This window comes from Equus caballus, chromosome 2 (genome assembly GCF_041296265.1).
Source record: "Equus caballus isolate H_3958 breed thoroughbred chromosome 2, TB-T2T, whole genome shotgun sequence".
NCBI lineage: Eukaryota > Metazoa > Chordata > Mammalia > Perissodactyla > Equidae > Equus > Equus caballus.
In genome coordinates this window covers 8,044,665-8,059,564 of record NC_091685.1, presented here as the reverse complement: position 1 = coordinate 8,059,564, position 14,900 = coordinate 8,044,665, and the positions used below count along the sequence as shown (strand labels likewise).

The window sequence follows — 14,900 nt, the reverse complement described above, 5'->3', positions numbered from 1 at the left end:
AATTCAAATTTAATACTACAGAGTTTCTATATGACTCTTCTATCTTCTATATTACTTCTCTATTTCCTTTCTTCCATACTGAGAATCCTGATTCTTAAAGACACAAGGTATGATAGTAATACTGGGAGATTTTAACATACTTCTGTCAGTAATTGATAGGTCACACATTTTTTTTAATGCAGTAATATAGGATATTTGAACATAATTAACAAGCTTGATTTAATGCTAATACTTAAGACATTGGCTGTCCAACTGAAAAATTCATGTATCATTAGGGTCTCAACAGGAAATATATGGCACACTTGAAAAAAGAAAATTCAATGAGCGTCAATTTATAATTAAGTATCTACTAACCTATTCTGATATAGAGTTGCAAGTTTCTGATATAGAGTTGCAAGTTTCTGATGTAGAGTTGCAAGTATTCTTTGTCATTGACTTTTGACAGTTTTAATGTAATATGCCTTGGGGAAGGTCTTTTGTGTTGAGTTCTACTAGCTTTATGTACTTGTATATCCACTTCCTTCCCCAGGTTTGGGAAGTTCTCAGCTATCGCTTCTTTGAAAAAGCTCTCTGCTCCCTTCTCCCTCTCCTCTCCTTCTGGGATACTCATTATCCTTACGTTGCTTTATCTTAATGAGTTGGATATTTCTCATAGAATTTCTGCATTTTAAAAATCTTAGTTCTCTCTCCTCTTCTACCTGAATCATTTCTAAATTTCCATCTTTGAGCTCACTAATGCTCTCTTCTATATCACCTTTTCTATTTATAATGCCTTCTACTTTATTCATCTCCTTGTGTTCTTCATTTCCAAAATTTCTGTTTGGTTTCTTTTTCAGAGTTTCAATCTCTCTGGTGAAGTACTCTTGTTCATTAATGTTATTCCTGAGCTCACTGAACTGTCTTTTTGAGTTTTCTTGTAACTTGTTGAGTTTCTTCATGACAGCTGTTTTAAATTCTCTGTCAGTGAGATAGCAATTCTCTGTGACTCCAAGTTTAGTTTCTGGATAATTGCCATTTTCTTTTTGTGATACCAGTTAATGTAGTTTTTCATGGTGCTTGATGCTCTGCTGGTGCATTTGTGGTAGCAAACACCTTTCTTATTTGGGTAAGGCTTTGTTTACTTTAATTCTGAGCTGCTTTTGGTTGCATTTGAGAGCCTAGACTTTTCACCCTCTACTGCCTCTGCCAGAGATGTCATCAGTGCCCTCATTGTGCTGCTTGTGCTTCCAAGGTTGCCTGTACCTTGCTCCTTCGGATGTCTCCAAAGTCATGGGTGTTGCCACTGGGGTCACCAGGCTGGTAAGCATGTCTGCTACCTCTGGGGCTGCCTCTGTCACAGGTTCCCCTTCTCCAGCAGGGGGAGAGGTAGAATGGTGTGGGAGCCATGTTCACAGGAGCCTCCACCATGTCAGTTTGTTGGGTTTTCAGGCACTGCTGCTACAGGTGGGAGAGCCAAAGTTGTGGGTGCCACTGCAGCTGGGAAGGACTGGGGTCATGGACTCTGCTGTCATACTACCTGGCTCTCTGTGGGCTCTCCATAGGCTCAGGTGCTGCTGCTATGTGTGCCACCTGTGCCGATGCTCCTGCATTTTCTTGGGTTCTGAGACCAGTACTGCCAGGGACACTGGGTTTGTGGGTGTCACCACTGCTGTACGTATGCCAGGGTCATGGTCGGCACTGCCACTGCCATAGGGCGAGGGGTACCCGGGTTACCAGTGCCACCAGGGTTCCTGAAACGTCTGGTTTGGGGCACGAGTGCAGGTCCTCAGGTTACATTCACAGCCACTGCTGCTGAGCACCAGTGTAGTTCCTCAGGTCATATTCACAGCTACTGCTGCTTGTATAAAGCCCCCTCTTCTGGAAGGGCCAGTGTCTGAGGCATCACCACCAGGGGAGGAGGAGAAGGTTGGATTGCAGGAATCGCTGCTGTTCCTGAAGTCTTAGATCCTGGTCACTGGTGTGATTCCTGGAACCTCAGGTCATGGGCACTGCACTGCTGCTGGGGATATTAGGGTGTTGGATGCAGCCCCCACTGCTGGGAGGGCCAAGATTGAAGGCACTGCCACCAGGAGCTGAGTCACAGATATTGTTGCAGTTCCCAGAGCTTCCAATCATGGGCCCCGCAGCATTTCCTGGTGCCTCTGGGAGTATGGGTTGCCTGTGTTCCTAGGGCCTCTGTTCATGGGCATTACCACCGATCCTGGAGCTGCAACTCAGGAGCTTCTGCTGCTGCTCCCCTGGTTCCATTGCCTCCAAGACCTCCAGTCCACCCATCTTCAGATGTATAGATGTATAGATCTCTCAAGCATTCTGATGTGCTCTGCAGAGAATCCTTTGTTGGTCTATGGATGTCCTACTGGTTGTAACTTAGAGGGAGAGATAAAGACAACAACTCATTCTGCCATAATGCTGACATCACTCTCCAACAACAAGCTTTTAAACAACCAAAGAAGAAATCACCAGGGAAGTAAGCAAATATTTAGAGGATGAATGAAAACAAGAACACAACATACCAAAACTTAGGGGACACAGAAAAAGCAGTGCTAAGCAGGAAATTTATAGTGATAAATGCTTACATTAAAAAGCAAGAAAGATCTGAAATCAACAACCTAACTTTAAAACTTAAGGAACTAGAGGGGCTGGCCCTGTGGCCTAGTGTTAAGTTTAGCACACTCCACTTTGGTGGCCCGGGTTCGGTTCCTGGGTGCAGACCCACACCACTCAGTGGCCATGCTGTGGCAGTGACCTACATACAAAATAGAGGAAGATTGGCATGGATGTTAGCTCAGGGTGAATCTTCCTCAAGAAAAAAAAAGAGAGAAAGATTGGCAACAGATGTTAGCCTAGGTCAAATCTTCCTCAGCAGATAAAAAAACAACTTAAGGAACTAGGAGTAGAACAAAGTAAACTCAAAGCCAGCAGAAGGAAGAAAGTAATGAAGATGAGAGTGGAGATAAATGAAATAGGGAAAGAAAAACAATAGAGAAATCAATGAAACCAAAAGTTTGTCCTTCAAAAAGATCAACAAAATTCACAAACCTTTAGGAAAATATACTAAGAAAAAAAGAGAGAACACTCGAATTACTAAAATCAGAAATGATAGTGGGGACATTGTTACTGATTCTACAGAAATAAAAAGAGAGTACTATGAACAATTATACACCAAAAATTTGGATAAACTAGATGAAATGAACAAATTCCTAGAAACATAAAACCTACCAGGACTAAATCACGAAGAAACGGAAAATCTGAATAGACCTATAACTAGTAAGGAGATTGAATCCATTATCAAAAATCTTGCAACAAAGAAAAACCCTGGATCTATTGGCTTTATTGGTGAAACCTACCAAACACTTAAAGAAAAACTAATACCAATCCTTTTGTACATCAAATCCTTCTGGTACATCAAAAGACTCTATCCACAGAGTAAAGAGACAACTCACACACTGAACGAAAATATTTGCAAATCATCTATCTGATAGGGGATTAATATTGAGAATATATAAAGAACTCCTAAAACTCAACAACAAAAAAACAAACAACCCAACTCACAAATGGGCAAAGGACTTCTCCAAAGAAGATATATGAATGACCAATAAGCACATGAAAAGATCTCAACATCACTGACAGGGAAATGCAAATCAAAACCGCAATGAAATATTACCTCACATTCATAAGATGGCTAATATCAAAAAAATAGAAAACAACAAGTGTTGACAAGGATGTTGAGAAATTGGAACTCTTGTGCACTGTTAGTGGGAATGTAAAATGGCAGCGCTGCTGTGGAAAACAGTATGAAGTTTCCTCAAAAAATTAAAGATAGAGTTACTATATAACTCAGCAATTCCACTTCTGGGTATACACCCCAAAGAATTTAATGCAGGATCTCAAAGAGATATTTGTACACCCATGTTCATGGCACCCTTATTCACAATAGTCAAGATAAAGAATCAACCTAAATGTCTATCAATAGATGAATGGATAAAAAAAAATACGGTACAGTCACATGCCGTATAACAACATTATAAAAGTACATTGGCTTAGGAATCTGAGAAACTTGGATTCCAATGTAGTTGTGACTTTGGGCGAGTTATTTAATATATTGCTGTCTCAATTTCCTCATCTGTAAAGTGAGGATATCTCCTTCATAGTGTTCTTGTAAAAACGTACAGTAAGGCACTTGACATGAAGGTAACCAGTAAATGTTCATTTCTGTACTACTAGGATAGCCATTAATTTTTTGCCAGAGATAACCTTGTTCATTGGTAAGAAGGCACTCACCCTAGAGGTATTTTTCTTCACGACTGCAACCCTCCTAATGAGTCTAGGGTGATATGTTTCAGTATTACTAATAACCCATATCACTAAAGGCTAAAACCAGAAGCATATTACTATTAGCAAGATTTTACCCACAAATATACATTCCTCAGGGAATGGAAAGCAATAGCAAGCACTGCCAGCTTACAACATTCCTTTTGCATCCACTTTCTGTTTTCTATTACAGGTGGAATCTCATTTTAATGAATACCATTTTAAACATCTGTTTCTACATAGTGAGGCTATTTTCGTGTTCAAGCAGATGGGCCACAGGAACTGTGCTTTGTTGAGCTGGCTAAAACAAATTCTAAAAAAATGAAAATTCTTTCTTTACAAGTACTGTCTATGCAGAAATAAGTACCTTAATAAGAGGTAATTATCATTCGTAAGTTATAAACCCGGCCTAGGCTACTTGGGAGAAAACAGAACAAGGGCTGGGTGGGTGTCGTGGAAGGCAAAGTGGACTGGAAAGCCAGAGAAAGCAAGAGAAAAATAGAGCAAAGCCCTGAAGTGAGATCTCTTAGAAAGTACAAACCTTAAGCCAGAACTCCACTTGTAAACATAACCCCTCCTCTTCCGGGGCATTCTTCACATGTTACCTCCTCCACAAAGCCTTTCCAATTCCCTCAAGACATAGAGCCCAGCTCTCTGTCTCCTATACTCCGACTTGTTCTGAATCTGAACAGTATCATTTACGCATGTTCATTTTATATCTTTAAAGATAATTGTTTTGTGCTCTCTCCATCTTATCCAACAAAACTATAAGCTCAGATCACTAGGATGAAGATGACTCAACTTCCTATGACCAATACCTAACGCAGAGCTTAATACATAATAAATGTTTAATAAATTCTCATTGAATTTAATATATATGAAGAAGTATTGATATGCTTGAATTGAATATTTTTACCTATCTTGGAAGCTCCTTGAGAGGAAAAAATGTGTTTCATTTCCACAGGATTTGACACAGAGGCTCGGTGCCACGTGTTGGTTGAAAAAATTACTGAAACTGATATGCGAAAGTTGGTAAAAACCAAAAATCAAACTTTTGACCTTTACTTTCTTTCAGGACTTGGATGCACAAATAAATCTACTACATGCTGCTGAATTAAAACTCATAGTCACTAAAACATACTGCATGCCCTGGGGAGACCCAGCTTAAATTAAGGATCTTCATTCTCGCCACCGGCGGGGGACAAGGGTGGTGGGGTGTAGGGTGGGGGACAAAGGCGAAGCTCCCCGGGACACGGCCTCAGAAGGGTTTGTGGGCTGAGGACGCGGGTCATCTCAAAAGAACCAGAGGCGAGAATGGAGACCGTGGAAATTGACTCCAAGGAGCCCGCAGGGAGCACAGTAGAAGGCTTAGTCCTCTTCCCTTAGATACATCAGCCCAGGGGCTGGTGCCAAATTGAGCCAACCATTCCGACTGAGGCCCCAGCTTCCGACCCCCGAACCTCAGGTTTCCGGTCCTCCCCACTGGGCTTTGCGCTGCCTTCCGGGCCCAGGCTTTCCACCTGAGAGGCTCCAGCTTCCCGCCAGCTGCAGAGGCACCTTCCAGTCAGTCGCAAGAGCGTTGATCCCGCATCTTACCTCCAGGCTTTGGGGATAGTGGCTGCCACAGGGGCAGTTGGCTTTGTTGGTCTTCCTGCTGCTCGCTTGCCTAGCTGGAACTTCTCTCTTTCTGCCTTACTGCCGCCCTAGCAAGCTTCGAACCCTCTGGAAAAAGATGCCCCGCGCTCCTCTCACTCCTATGGAGATTGGCGACTTCAGCGGAGTCTCCAACTGCAAGTCTGAATTGCAGACATGCCACACATTTTCACCCTAATTTTCTCGCACTTTCTTTCTTTGGCATCCCTTGGGCTTTGGAGTTTTGCAGTCTGTGACCTCCCCCCTCTGACCTAGAGTCCGTGGAAGAGCCTGTGCTTTAGTTGACTCTCTGGCTTTCATTGAGGAGCCTCCTGCCCTGTTTCTAAGGGAAAGGCCTGCATCTTAAAAGGATGAAGAAAGTGCTAACTCTAAACTAAAAACCTTGCCCCATTCTGGCCCTTCCAGAATAACATTTGGAATGATGACATAACCCTCTTTTCCCCTTCCTTACATCTGAACACTTTCTGGAAAGAAACTAATTTCCTATCACATGCTAATTAAGGTAAAGGTTGAGAGCCTCTCCTTCATATATGACCTTACTTTTGCAGGAGCTGTAACGATAATGAAGTATAAACATTTTCAAGGTACAAAGTAATATCTGTGACTAACTTATTCCAAAATTAAATTTGTTTAACCTTACAAAAGAATAAAGCATAGAACATAAGAAAAGCAACCAATTCGACTTGAATATATTTTCTATTTTAATCTATCAAATACATTTTTCAAAAGGCAGTTCCTTTTATTCACTGTCAAGAATGTGTATTCAAAGTTAATATTCTACTCTTGAATCTCTGCATCCCCACTCTTCTCTGAGTTTATGCCGCATATAAATTTAATTGTGAGCCTATCTAATGTGCCTATTGAATTGGAAAAAGAAAGTTGAAAGCAAGTTAGGAGGTGGTATAAATATAATAGAGTGTGGATTGTGTGGAGTCAGATGGACCTAAGCTCACTATTTATTAGCTATATGTGACTTTAAGCAACTTCTTTATCTTAAATTGGGTTCCCCCACAACTGAGACTCGGAGACAAGGATTGGAGTACAAAGAACTTTATTTGGGAAGCATGGTGAGGAAGTGAGACAAGGAAGGGAGGAAAGTCAATAAAAAGTTTGTTAATGAGCAGGTTACTACTGAGGGCAAGTGGAACTCCATTCTATTGGAGATCTTCTGAGAGACATGTAGAACAGAGCTCAGAATTGTCCCACTGAGGCAAGGAGAACTGGGATATTTATCTATCGGTTCCCTTCCCTCAGTACTTGAGGATTACTCTTGGGACTGTTAACTCTCTGGTACTTCCCTTGAGTAGCATGCTCCTGCTGCTGGACAAAACCATCAGACAGAAAGAGAGATGGTTGACATAGGAAGCCAGTGGCATGGCGTTAATGGAAATCGCCACTGAAGCTGCAGATAGCCTCCATGGTAGGCCAGGGGGATATGGACAGGGCACTGATAATTTCTGATACGTTAATTAAGCCTTAGTGTCTTTCTCTGTAAACTAGAGATAATACAGATTATAGGTAGAGTGATGTGAAGTCCCTAGCCCTTAAAAAAATACTAAAGATATTATTTGAATAGGTCAATGTAATAATATTGTATAATACTAATTAGGAACCTCTTTGTAATTTCTTTAGCATACATTACTATTTGATTGTGGTGCCACTCTATTCGTGGAGCACATTCCTATTTCCTCTAGTCTACTTCTATTCACACTTAGGATATTTGGTTATCATGTTACCTGGAAGATGTTCCTAGCCTGATTTCTTAACACTCTGCTCCTTTTAAGATTATTTATGTCTCCCCACTAGACCCTAATGAGAATACAGTGTAATTTATCCTTCAATAAAAATACGTGAAGCACTGTGAAAAACTGGGGAACATAAAGATTAAAAACAAAGCCCCACTCTCAGGATTTTACAATTCAGGCTGGGTATAAACCAAAAGTTAAACAACTAAAATATATTGTGATACTCTGATAAAGGTAAACGCAAGGTTTTATAGAAGCAAATAGGAGGAGTTAACTCATCCTGTCTATGAGAGTCAGAGAAAGCTTAGGAGGAGATGTACCTAAGCTTGCAGTTGATGAATAAGCAGAATTTAGTCTGGAATGATACAAACCAGACTGTTAATAATAGTTATTTGTGGAGAGGGAAGTGTATGTGTGTATGTATGTGTGGAATTTGGAGGAGAAAGGTCAAGATAAAGGAATACTTAACTTTTTACTCTGTGTACTTTTGTGTTGTGTGAACCCTTTGTAAAGAATGTGTACTCTAAACCTGCTTGTGTAGTTAAAGAAAAAAATATTAGCTTGATGAAAGAGGTTGCAGGGATACCAGAGAGAGGAAATGGGAAAGACACAGAGACTTCAACTCAGGAGAATACGTCATAGTCAGGGAGGTATATGTAGCATAGCATAGCTGTCACAAAATGAGCCTAAAGGGAAGTGTCAGGAAATCAAATTAGACAGTCAGATTTGGGCCAACTCAGATTTGTAGGCTATTGTAGTAGTCAAACAGAAAAACACGGGAGCATAAACTAACACAGATAAGGGGGCGAGGAGTAGAAGATACCCGAGATAAGAGGTAAAAGCTACATAACTTGGTGCATAGATATAGAAGGTAAATGAGCACCTATCTCAGCTGAGTTCTGTGAAAGAATTAAGCCCTAGTGACCTAAGGCATCTATTATATGCAATGAATTAATTTCCTGTGCATCTGGAATAGTACTAATCCTTGGAGAATTTGATAAAATAGTCACTTAAATAATTTTCTGTGTTCAAATAAAGAAGCTGGATTGAGAAAGACTTTGGTAATTTTGTGGAAAGTCTTGCTTATTATTGGCTAAAATGAGTCCTGTATGTGTAGAAGCAAATTTGAGTTTAGTTTTAAGTATATTGAATTCGAGGTATTTATGGCACATTTAGGAGGACAGAAGTGATAGCTAGTTGAGTAAAAGATTCTGGAGCTTGGACTGGAGATCTAGACTGAAAATAAAGTTTAATGACTCATTAGCATATAGATGTTGTAGTTAAAGCCATAGATTCATATGGATCACCCAGCTAATGTGAAAAAAACACAAAGATTCAAGATAGAGTCTTAGGGAACTATGACATTTGGGAGATGGGCATTGGAAGATGAGCCTTATAAGAAGACTAGAACTGGAAAACTGGAGAACACTATGGCATAGAGGCCAAAGGAGAGAAAGAAGAATTACAAGAATGATGGAGGGGTCAAATGTGTGGTTACTTCAGAAAAATGTCCACTGGCCATGGTAATATGGAGATCAATGTTGAGCTTAGTGAGAGCAGCTTTGGAAGAATGGTATAGGCAGAAGTTATAGAGTAAGTTAGGAAGTAAATGGGAGGTGAGAAAGCAGAGATATTGAGAGTAAATAACTCTTCCAAGATGCATGGCCATGAAGAATAATAAAGGGTTTATTTGTCCTTCTTAAGATGGAAGAGGCTTTTGAATAGTATGCTTATATCTTAAGGGAAAAGATCAATAGAGAGGGGGAAAGAATAGTACAGAAGAAAGAAGTGATGATTAATGGTTTCTGAGCTCAGGTGGAACATTAAGCCATAGAAGGGAGATTCCTCCATGAAACTGGAAAGAATGAGATAAAGATGAGTACTGACGCAGATTAATTTACAAGTGGCATGGAAGAAATTAGAGGAATTTTGACCGAATGGCTCCGATTTTCTCTGTGAAATAGGAAATTAGGTCTTTTGCTGAGCTAGCGGGAATAAGCAACTAAATGAAAGTTTGCAGAAAGAGATGAAATTTTGGAGTACTTACTGAAGGGAATGAGAGAAAAGAACTAAGATTTATTGAGCGTCTACTATATACCAGCCTCTATGGTAAATGCTTTATATACATTATTGCATTTACTTCTGACAATCGTCGATATACATATATTGAGAAAGGCTAAACATCTTGCTCGTTTCTCACAGCTAGGAAATGACAGAGCCAGAATTTGAACACAGAGTTTTTCTGTCTTCAAATCCTATGACTTATGCACCTCTAGGGTTTAAAAAAACCTAAGGGAGGGCAATTAAACTTGTGGACTATGGGGTTTTATGCTGGTACAGAGAGAAGTAGGGTTGAAAGTAAAGCCGGAGAGTGGTAATGAATTGGAGGGAAATGGAAAATAAAGGGTTTGGAAATATCAATGATGTAAAATTAAATTATAGAGGGATTAAGGTAGTAAAAGCTGAAATAATGACCATAGAAAAGCATATTATAGCATATTATAGTCAAAAAGCAGAATATAGGAGTTAAAAATTCAGAGGTAAAGCAGCTTGGGGCCCAGGTTGGGGAGGGCATGGCGAGTAGGGGAGAGTGATTATAGCAGGCATTTATTAAGCTTTTAGAGTGCTGGATTCTATACTACACACTTTATATGCATTATCTCATCTAATCCTCACAATCCTTAATAAGGTAGATATTCTCATTATTTCCATTTGATAGATGAGGTTATTTTGACAGTTACTTTCTTAAATTAGGCTAATTGAATCAGATCTTCATAAGACAACATCATTTTATGGTTAATTTTCTTACTATATTCTTTAGCAGATTTTTTTCCAATGGTATTTTTGACTAGTTCTTAGCATATTACAAAATAACTGTAATCATAATAATGATTTAATATTGAATAACAAAGTGATTTAAAATATCTAATTTATTAAATTATGGTTGTATTTTATTATGTTTTTCAGGTCAAATAAAAGGGAATGAAGATCACTGCTGATCTTAACTACTTATATTGGGCAGCTGCCATCTTCAGACTCAGAGCAGGCCGCCCTTCAAAGAATTTAATTTGTTAAAGTGTTGGGAAGAAAAATGATTTTATAGATGTCAGAAAAGCAGAGAGTTTCAACAGAAAATATGACACAAAGGCGAGAATTAGCAATAAAAGCTTTTATTTGAAAATATTTTAAGAATCATTGTATAAGATAAACAACAGGAATATCAGTGAAATCATAAAAATATCTATTTAAGAAAGATAAACAAGGAAAAAGAAACGCAGTTCTACTTTAAAAGCAATAACGATATTCTTTGGAATTATAAGAAGTCTGAAGAAACACAGAGATATCAGATGACATATTATAAAGGAATTTTAAATTACTTTAAGAAGGAAGGCAGTTGAAAGAATACCAGTCCAACATAGTTTAATAAATATTAACAATGTGATCTGACACGTGGTTGGTAAGTGCATTGAGAAAACCTCATGGGAATGAAAAAAACGTAATAAGCATCTCAGTATTAAATTTAATCAACTCTCTTCGGGATGATGAAAACAACCATTTGAAACTAAAAATAAAATAATTTTTTTGAGTACATTGCTAACATTTCTTAACTCAAAGATAATTCATCAGTTTCAGAACACAGAAACCATATGCTATGTTTAAATTACTGCATTTAAAAAATGTTTTATGCGTGAAACAGGGAAATAAAAGAAAGAAAACCCAGAGTGTTTTATTTAAAGTGTTTTTAAGTTGTTTAATAAATGGTAGAAACATTTAACAAGTATTCTCAGAAAAATCATTTACCAAGATTTACCCAAAAAGGGAAAGTAAAAGTCCTTCAGCCTTCCTAACTTCTGTGAAACAAAACCAACCAAAGTTCAAGAGTCACCAAATTACAGAAAATGTAGGTTTGATTGTGATAGAAAAAGCATACACAAGATAACTCAAGGAAACGTTGGAATAAAGTGAATAACAGATTTTGGAACACTTATTCCAAAAGCAAAAGCAGAGCAGCAGCGTCAGAATTTATTCAAGAAAAGCTAAGATTCCTATGTTCATTTAAATTGTCAAAGAATATGAGATTTAAATATGGTCATGACATGGAATCTTCAGAACATTTTGAAAGAATTTCACCCAGAACTGTAAAATGATAAGTTGCCAAGGCAAAATGGAAGATGTCACAAAAGAACCAAAACTTGTATGTGATATATTTAAATTGATAAGTGGCAGGAATGAATCACAAAATAGATGGGTATCTAAAATAAAACATTCTGGAAAAAAAAAGCAAAATGTAAATCTAGGAATGTGATCCATAGTTAACATCACAGTTAAGTTATTAAATCACATTCAAATAATGCAAATATATCAAAGAGAGGAATCACTCCATTTATTGAAAAATTCATGACAATCTCCTAACAAGTTGAATGTATTGCTTAAAGCTATAAAAACTGTAGTCTTCTCATAGATACACTCTTTTTTTAACTACAGAATTGCAGCATCAGGGGTAAACACAGGAAAGTTTTTTACAAATGTAAAGTATAATTTTCTTCTGAAGGATTTAAAACTCGAAGGCTGAGAAGTCTTATGCCAGGTAAACGAGATGATAAAACCAATAGTTAATTTTACACACTCCTTAATTAGATGGAATACTCGTCATCAAAATTGAACTTTCATAAGCCTGCTCCTTCAAGTACCTGAAGTAAAAGAAAGAAATGCTCCATAGATGATGATACTGTCACAATAACTGTTGGTAAGCTTTAGATCACAATGTTTTTTTCTCTCTATGAGTGTGGTCTATTTCTCCCTTCAGATCAGTTAGTATTTGCTTAATATATTTAGGTGCTGCTGTGTTGGATGCGTATGTGTATACAATTGTTATATCCTCTTGACAAATTGACCTTTTTATCATTTTATAATGACGTTTCTTGTCTCTTGTTACAGTTTTTTACATAAAGTCTATTTTGTCTAATGTAAGGTATAGCTTACCAAAGAGAACAAGAGTTATCTCTTTTGGTTTGCATTTTCATGGAACATATTTTTCCATCCCTTCACTTTGAACCTATGTGTATCCTTAAAGCTGAAGTGAGTCTCCTATAGGTAGCATATAGTTGGGTCTTGTGTTTTGTTTTGTTTTTTTTTTTTTAATCCATTGAGCCACTCCATGCCTTTTGATTGGAGAAGTTAATCTATTTACTTTAAAGTAATTATTGATAGGTAAGGACTTAGAAATGCCGTCTTATTAATTGTTTTCTGGTTGTGTTTTAGTTTCCTTTTTTCTTTCTTCCTCTCTTGCTATCTTCCTTTTTGAGTTGATGATTTTGCATGGTGATATGCTTTGATTCCCTTCTCTCTCTCTTCTGCATATTTACTGTTGATTTTTTCTTTGTAGTTGCCATGAGACTTACGTAAAACATCTTATATAGAACAACAAAAGACCCTGAATAGCCAAATCAATCCTGAGAAAAAAGAACAAAGCTGGAGGCATCACAATCTCTGACTTCAAAACATACTGTAAAGCTATAGTAATCAAAACAGCATGGTACTGGGACAAAAACAGACAAACAGATCAATGGATCAGAATTGAAAGCCCAAAAATAAAACCACACATCTATGAACAGTTAATCTTTGACAAAGGAGCCAAGAACACACACTGGAGAAAGGAAAATCTCTTCAATGAATGGTCTTGGGAAAACTGGACAGCTACATGCAAAAGAATGAAAGCAGACCATTATGTTGCACCATACACAAAAGTTAACTCCAAATGGATTAAAGATTTGAATGTAAGAACTGAAACCATAAACCATAAAAATCCTAGGAGAAAATATAAGCAGTATACTCTTTGACATTGGTTTTAGCCACATCGTTTTGAATACCATGTCTACTTAGGTAAGGGAAATAAAATAAAAAGTTAACAAATGGGACTGCATCAGACTGAAAATCTTCTGCAAAGCAAAGGAAACCATCAACAAAATGGAAGACAACCCACCAACTGGGAGAAAATATTTGCAAATCATTTATCAGACAAGGGGTTGATATCAAAAGTATATAAAGAACTCACACAACTCAACAAACAAACAAACAAACAACCAGATCAAAAAATGGACACAGGATATCAACAGACATTTTTCAAAGGAAAATATACAGATGGCCAACAGACACATGAAAAGATGCTCAACATCACTAATCATTAGGGAAATGCAAATCAAAACTACAATGAGATATCACCTTACACCAGTCACAATGGGTATAATTACCAAGACAAAAAACAACAACTGTTGGAGAGGTTGTGGAGAAAAGGGAACACTCATGCACTGCTGGTGGGAATGCAAACTGTGCAGCCACTATGGAAAACAGTATATAGATTCCTCAAAAGACTAAAAATAGAAATACCATATAACCCAGCTATCCCACTACTGGGTATCTGCCCAAACAACTTGAAATCAACAATCCAAAGTAATATATGTACCCCTATGGTCATTGCAACACTATTCACAATAGCCAAGACAGGGAAACAATCCAAGTGCCCACTGACTGATGATTGGATAAAGAAGATGTGGTATATATATACAATGGAATACTACTCAGCCATAAAAAAAAAAACCCAAAATCATCGCACTTGCAACAACATGGATGGACCTGGAAGGTATTATGCTAAGCAAAATAAGCCAGACTGAGAAAGACAAACACCATATCATTTCACTCATATGTGGAATATAAACAAATGCATGGAAAAGAAAACAGTTCAGTGGTTACCAGGGGAAGGGGGTGGTGGGCACAGGGGGTGAAGGGGAGCACTTGTGTGGTGACAGACAAGAAATAACGTACAACTGAAATTTCACAATGATGTAAACTATTATGAATCTCAATTAAAAAAATATAGATATACCAATTTATTTTAATTTGATAACAACTTAACTTCAATTGCATACAAAAACTTTTTACTCTTTTACTCCCCTTCCCACGTTTTATTTTTTTGTTGTCACAATTTACATCTTTTTATATTATGTATCCATTAATTATTATTATTAATTAGTTTTAGTACTTTTCTTTTAACCTTTATACTAGAGGTAAGCGATTAACACCCCACTAAATTACAGCATTGGAGTATTCTGAATTTGACTATATACTTACCTTTACCAGTGTCTCTTATATTTTCATATGTTTCAAGTTATTCATTAGTGTCTTTTCGTTTCA

General features: G+C 37.7%; 1 long non-coding RNA gene across 1 annotated transcript in view; it reads left to right on the top strand.

Annotated features, from left to right (window-relative positions):
* LOC138923146 (uncharacterized) overlaps positions 1-13,883 on the top strand; it is a 109,245-nt gene extending 95,362 nt beyond the window's left edge. The window contains exons 2-4 of the long non-coding RNA XR_011436358.1: positions 10,677-11,166; positions 12,348-12,456; positions 13,096-13,883. This is a non-coding gene — a long non-coding RNA (uncharacterized lncRNA). The remainder of the gene's footprint in view (positions 1-10,676; positions 11,167-12,347; positions 12,457-13,095) is intronic.
* Positions 13,884-14,900: the final 1,017 nt, after the last annotated feature.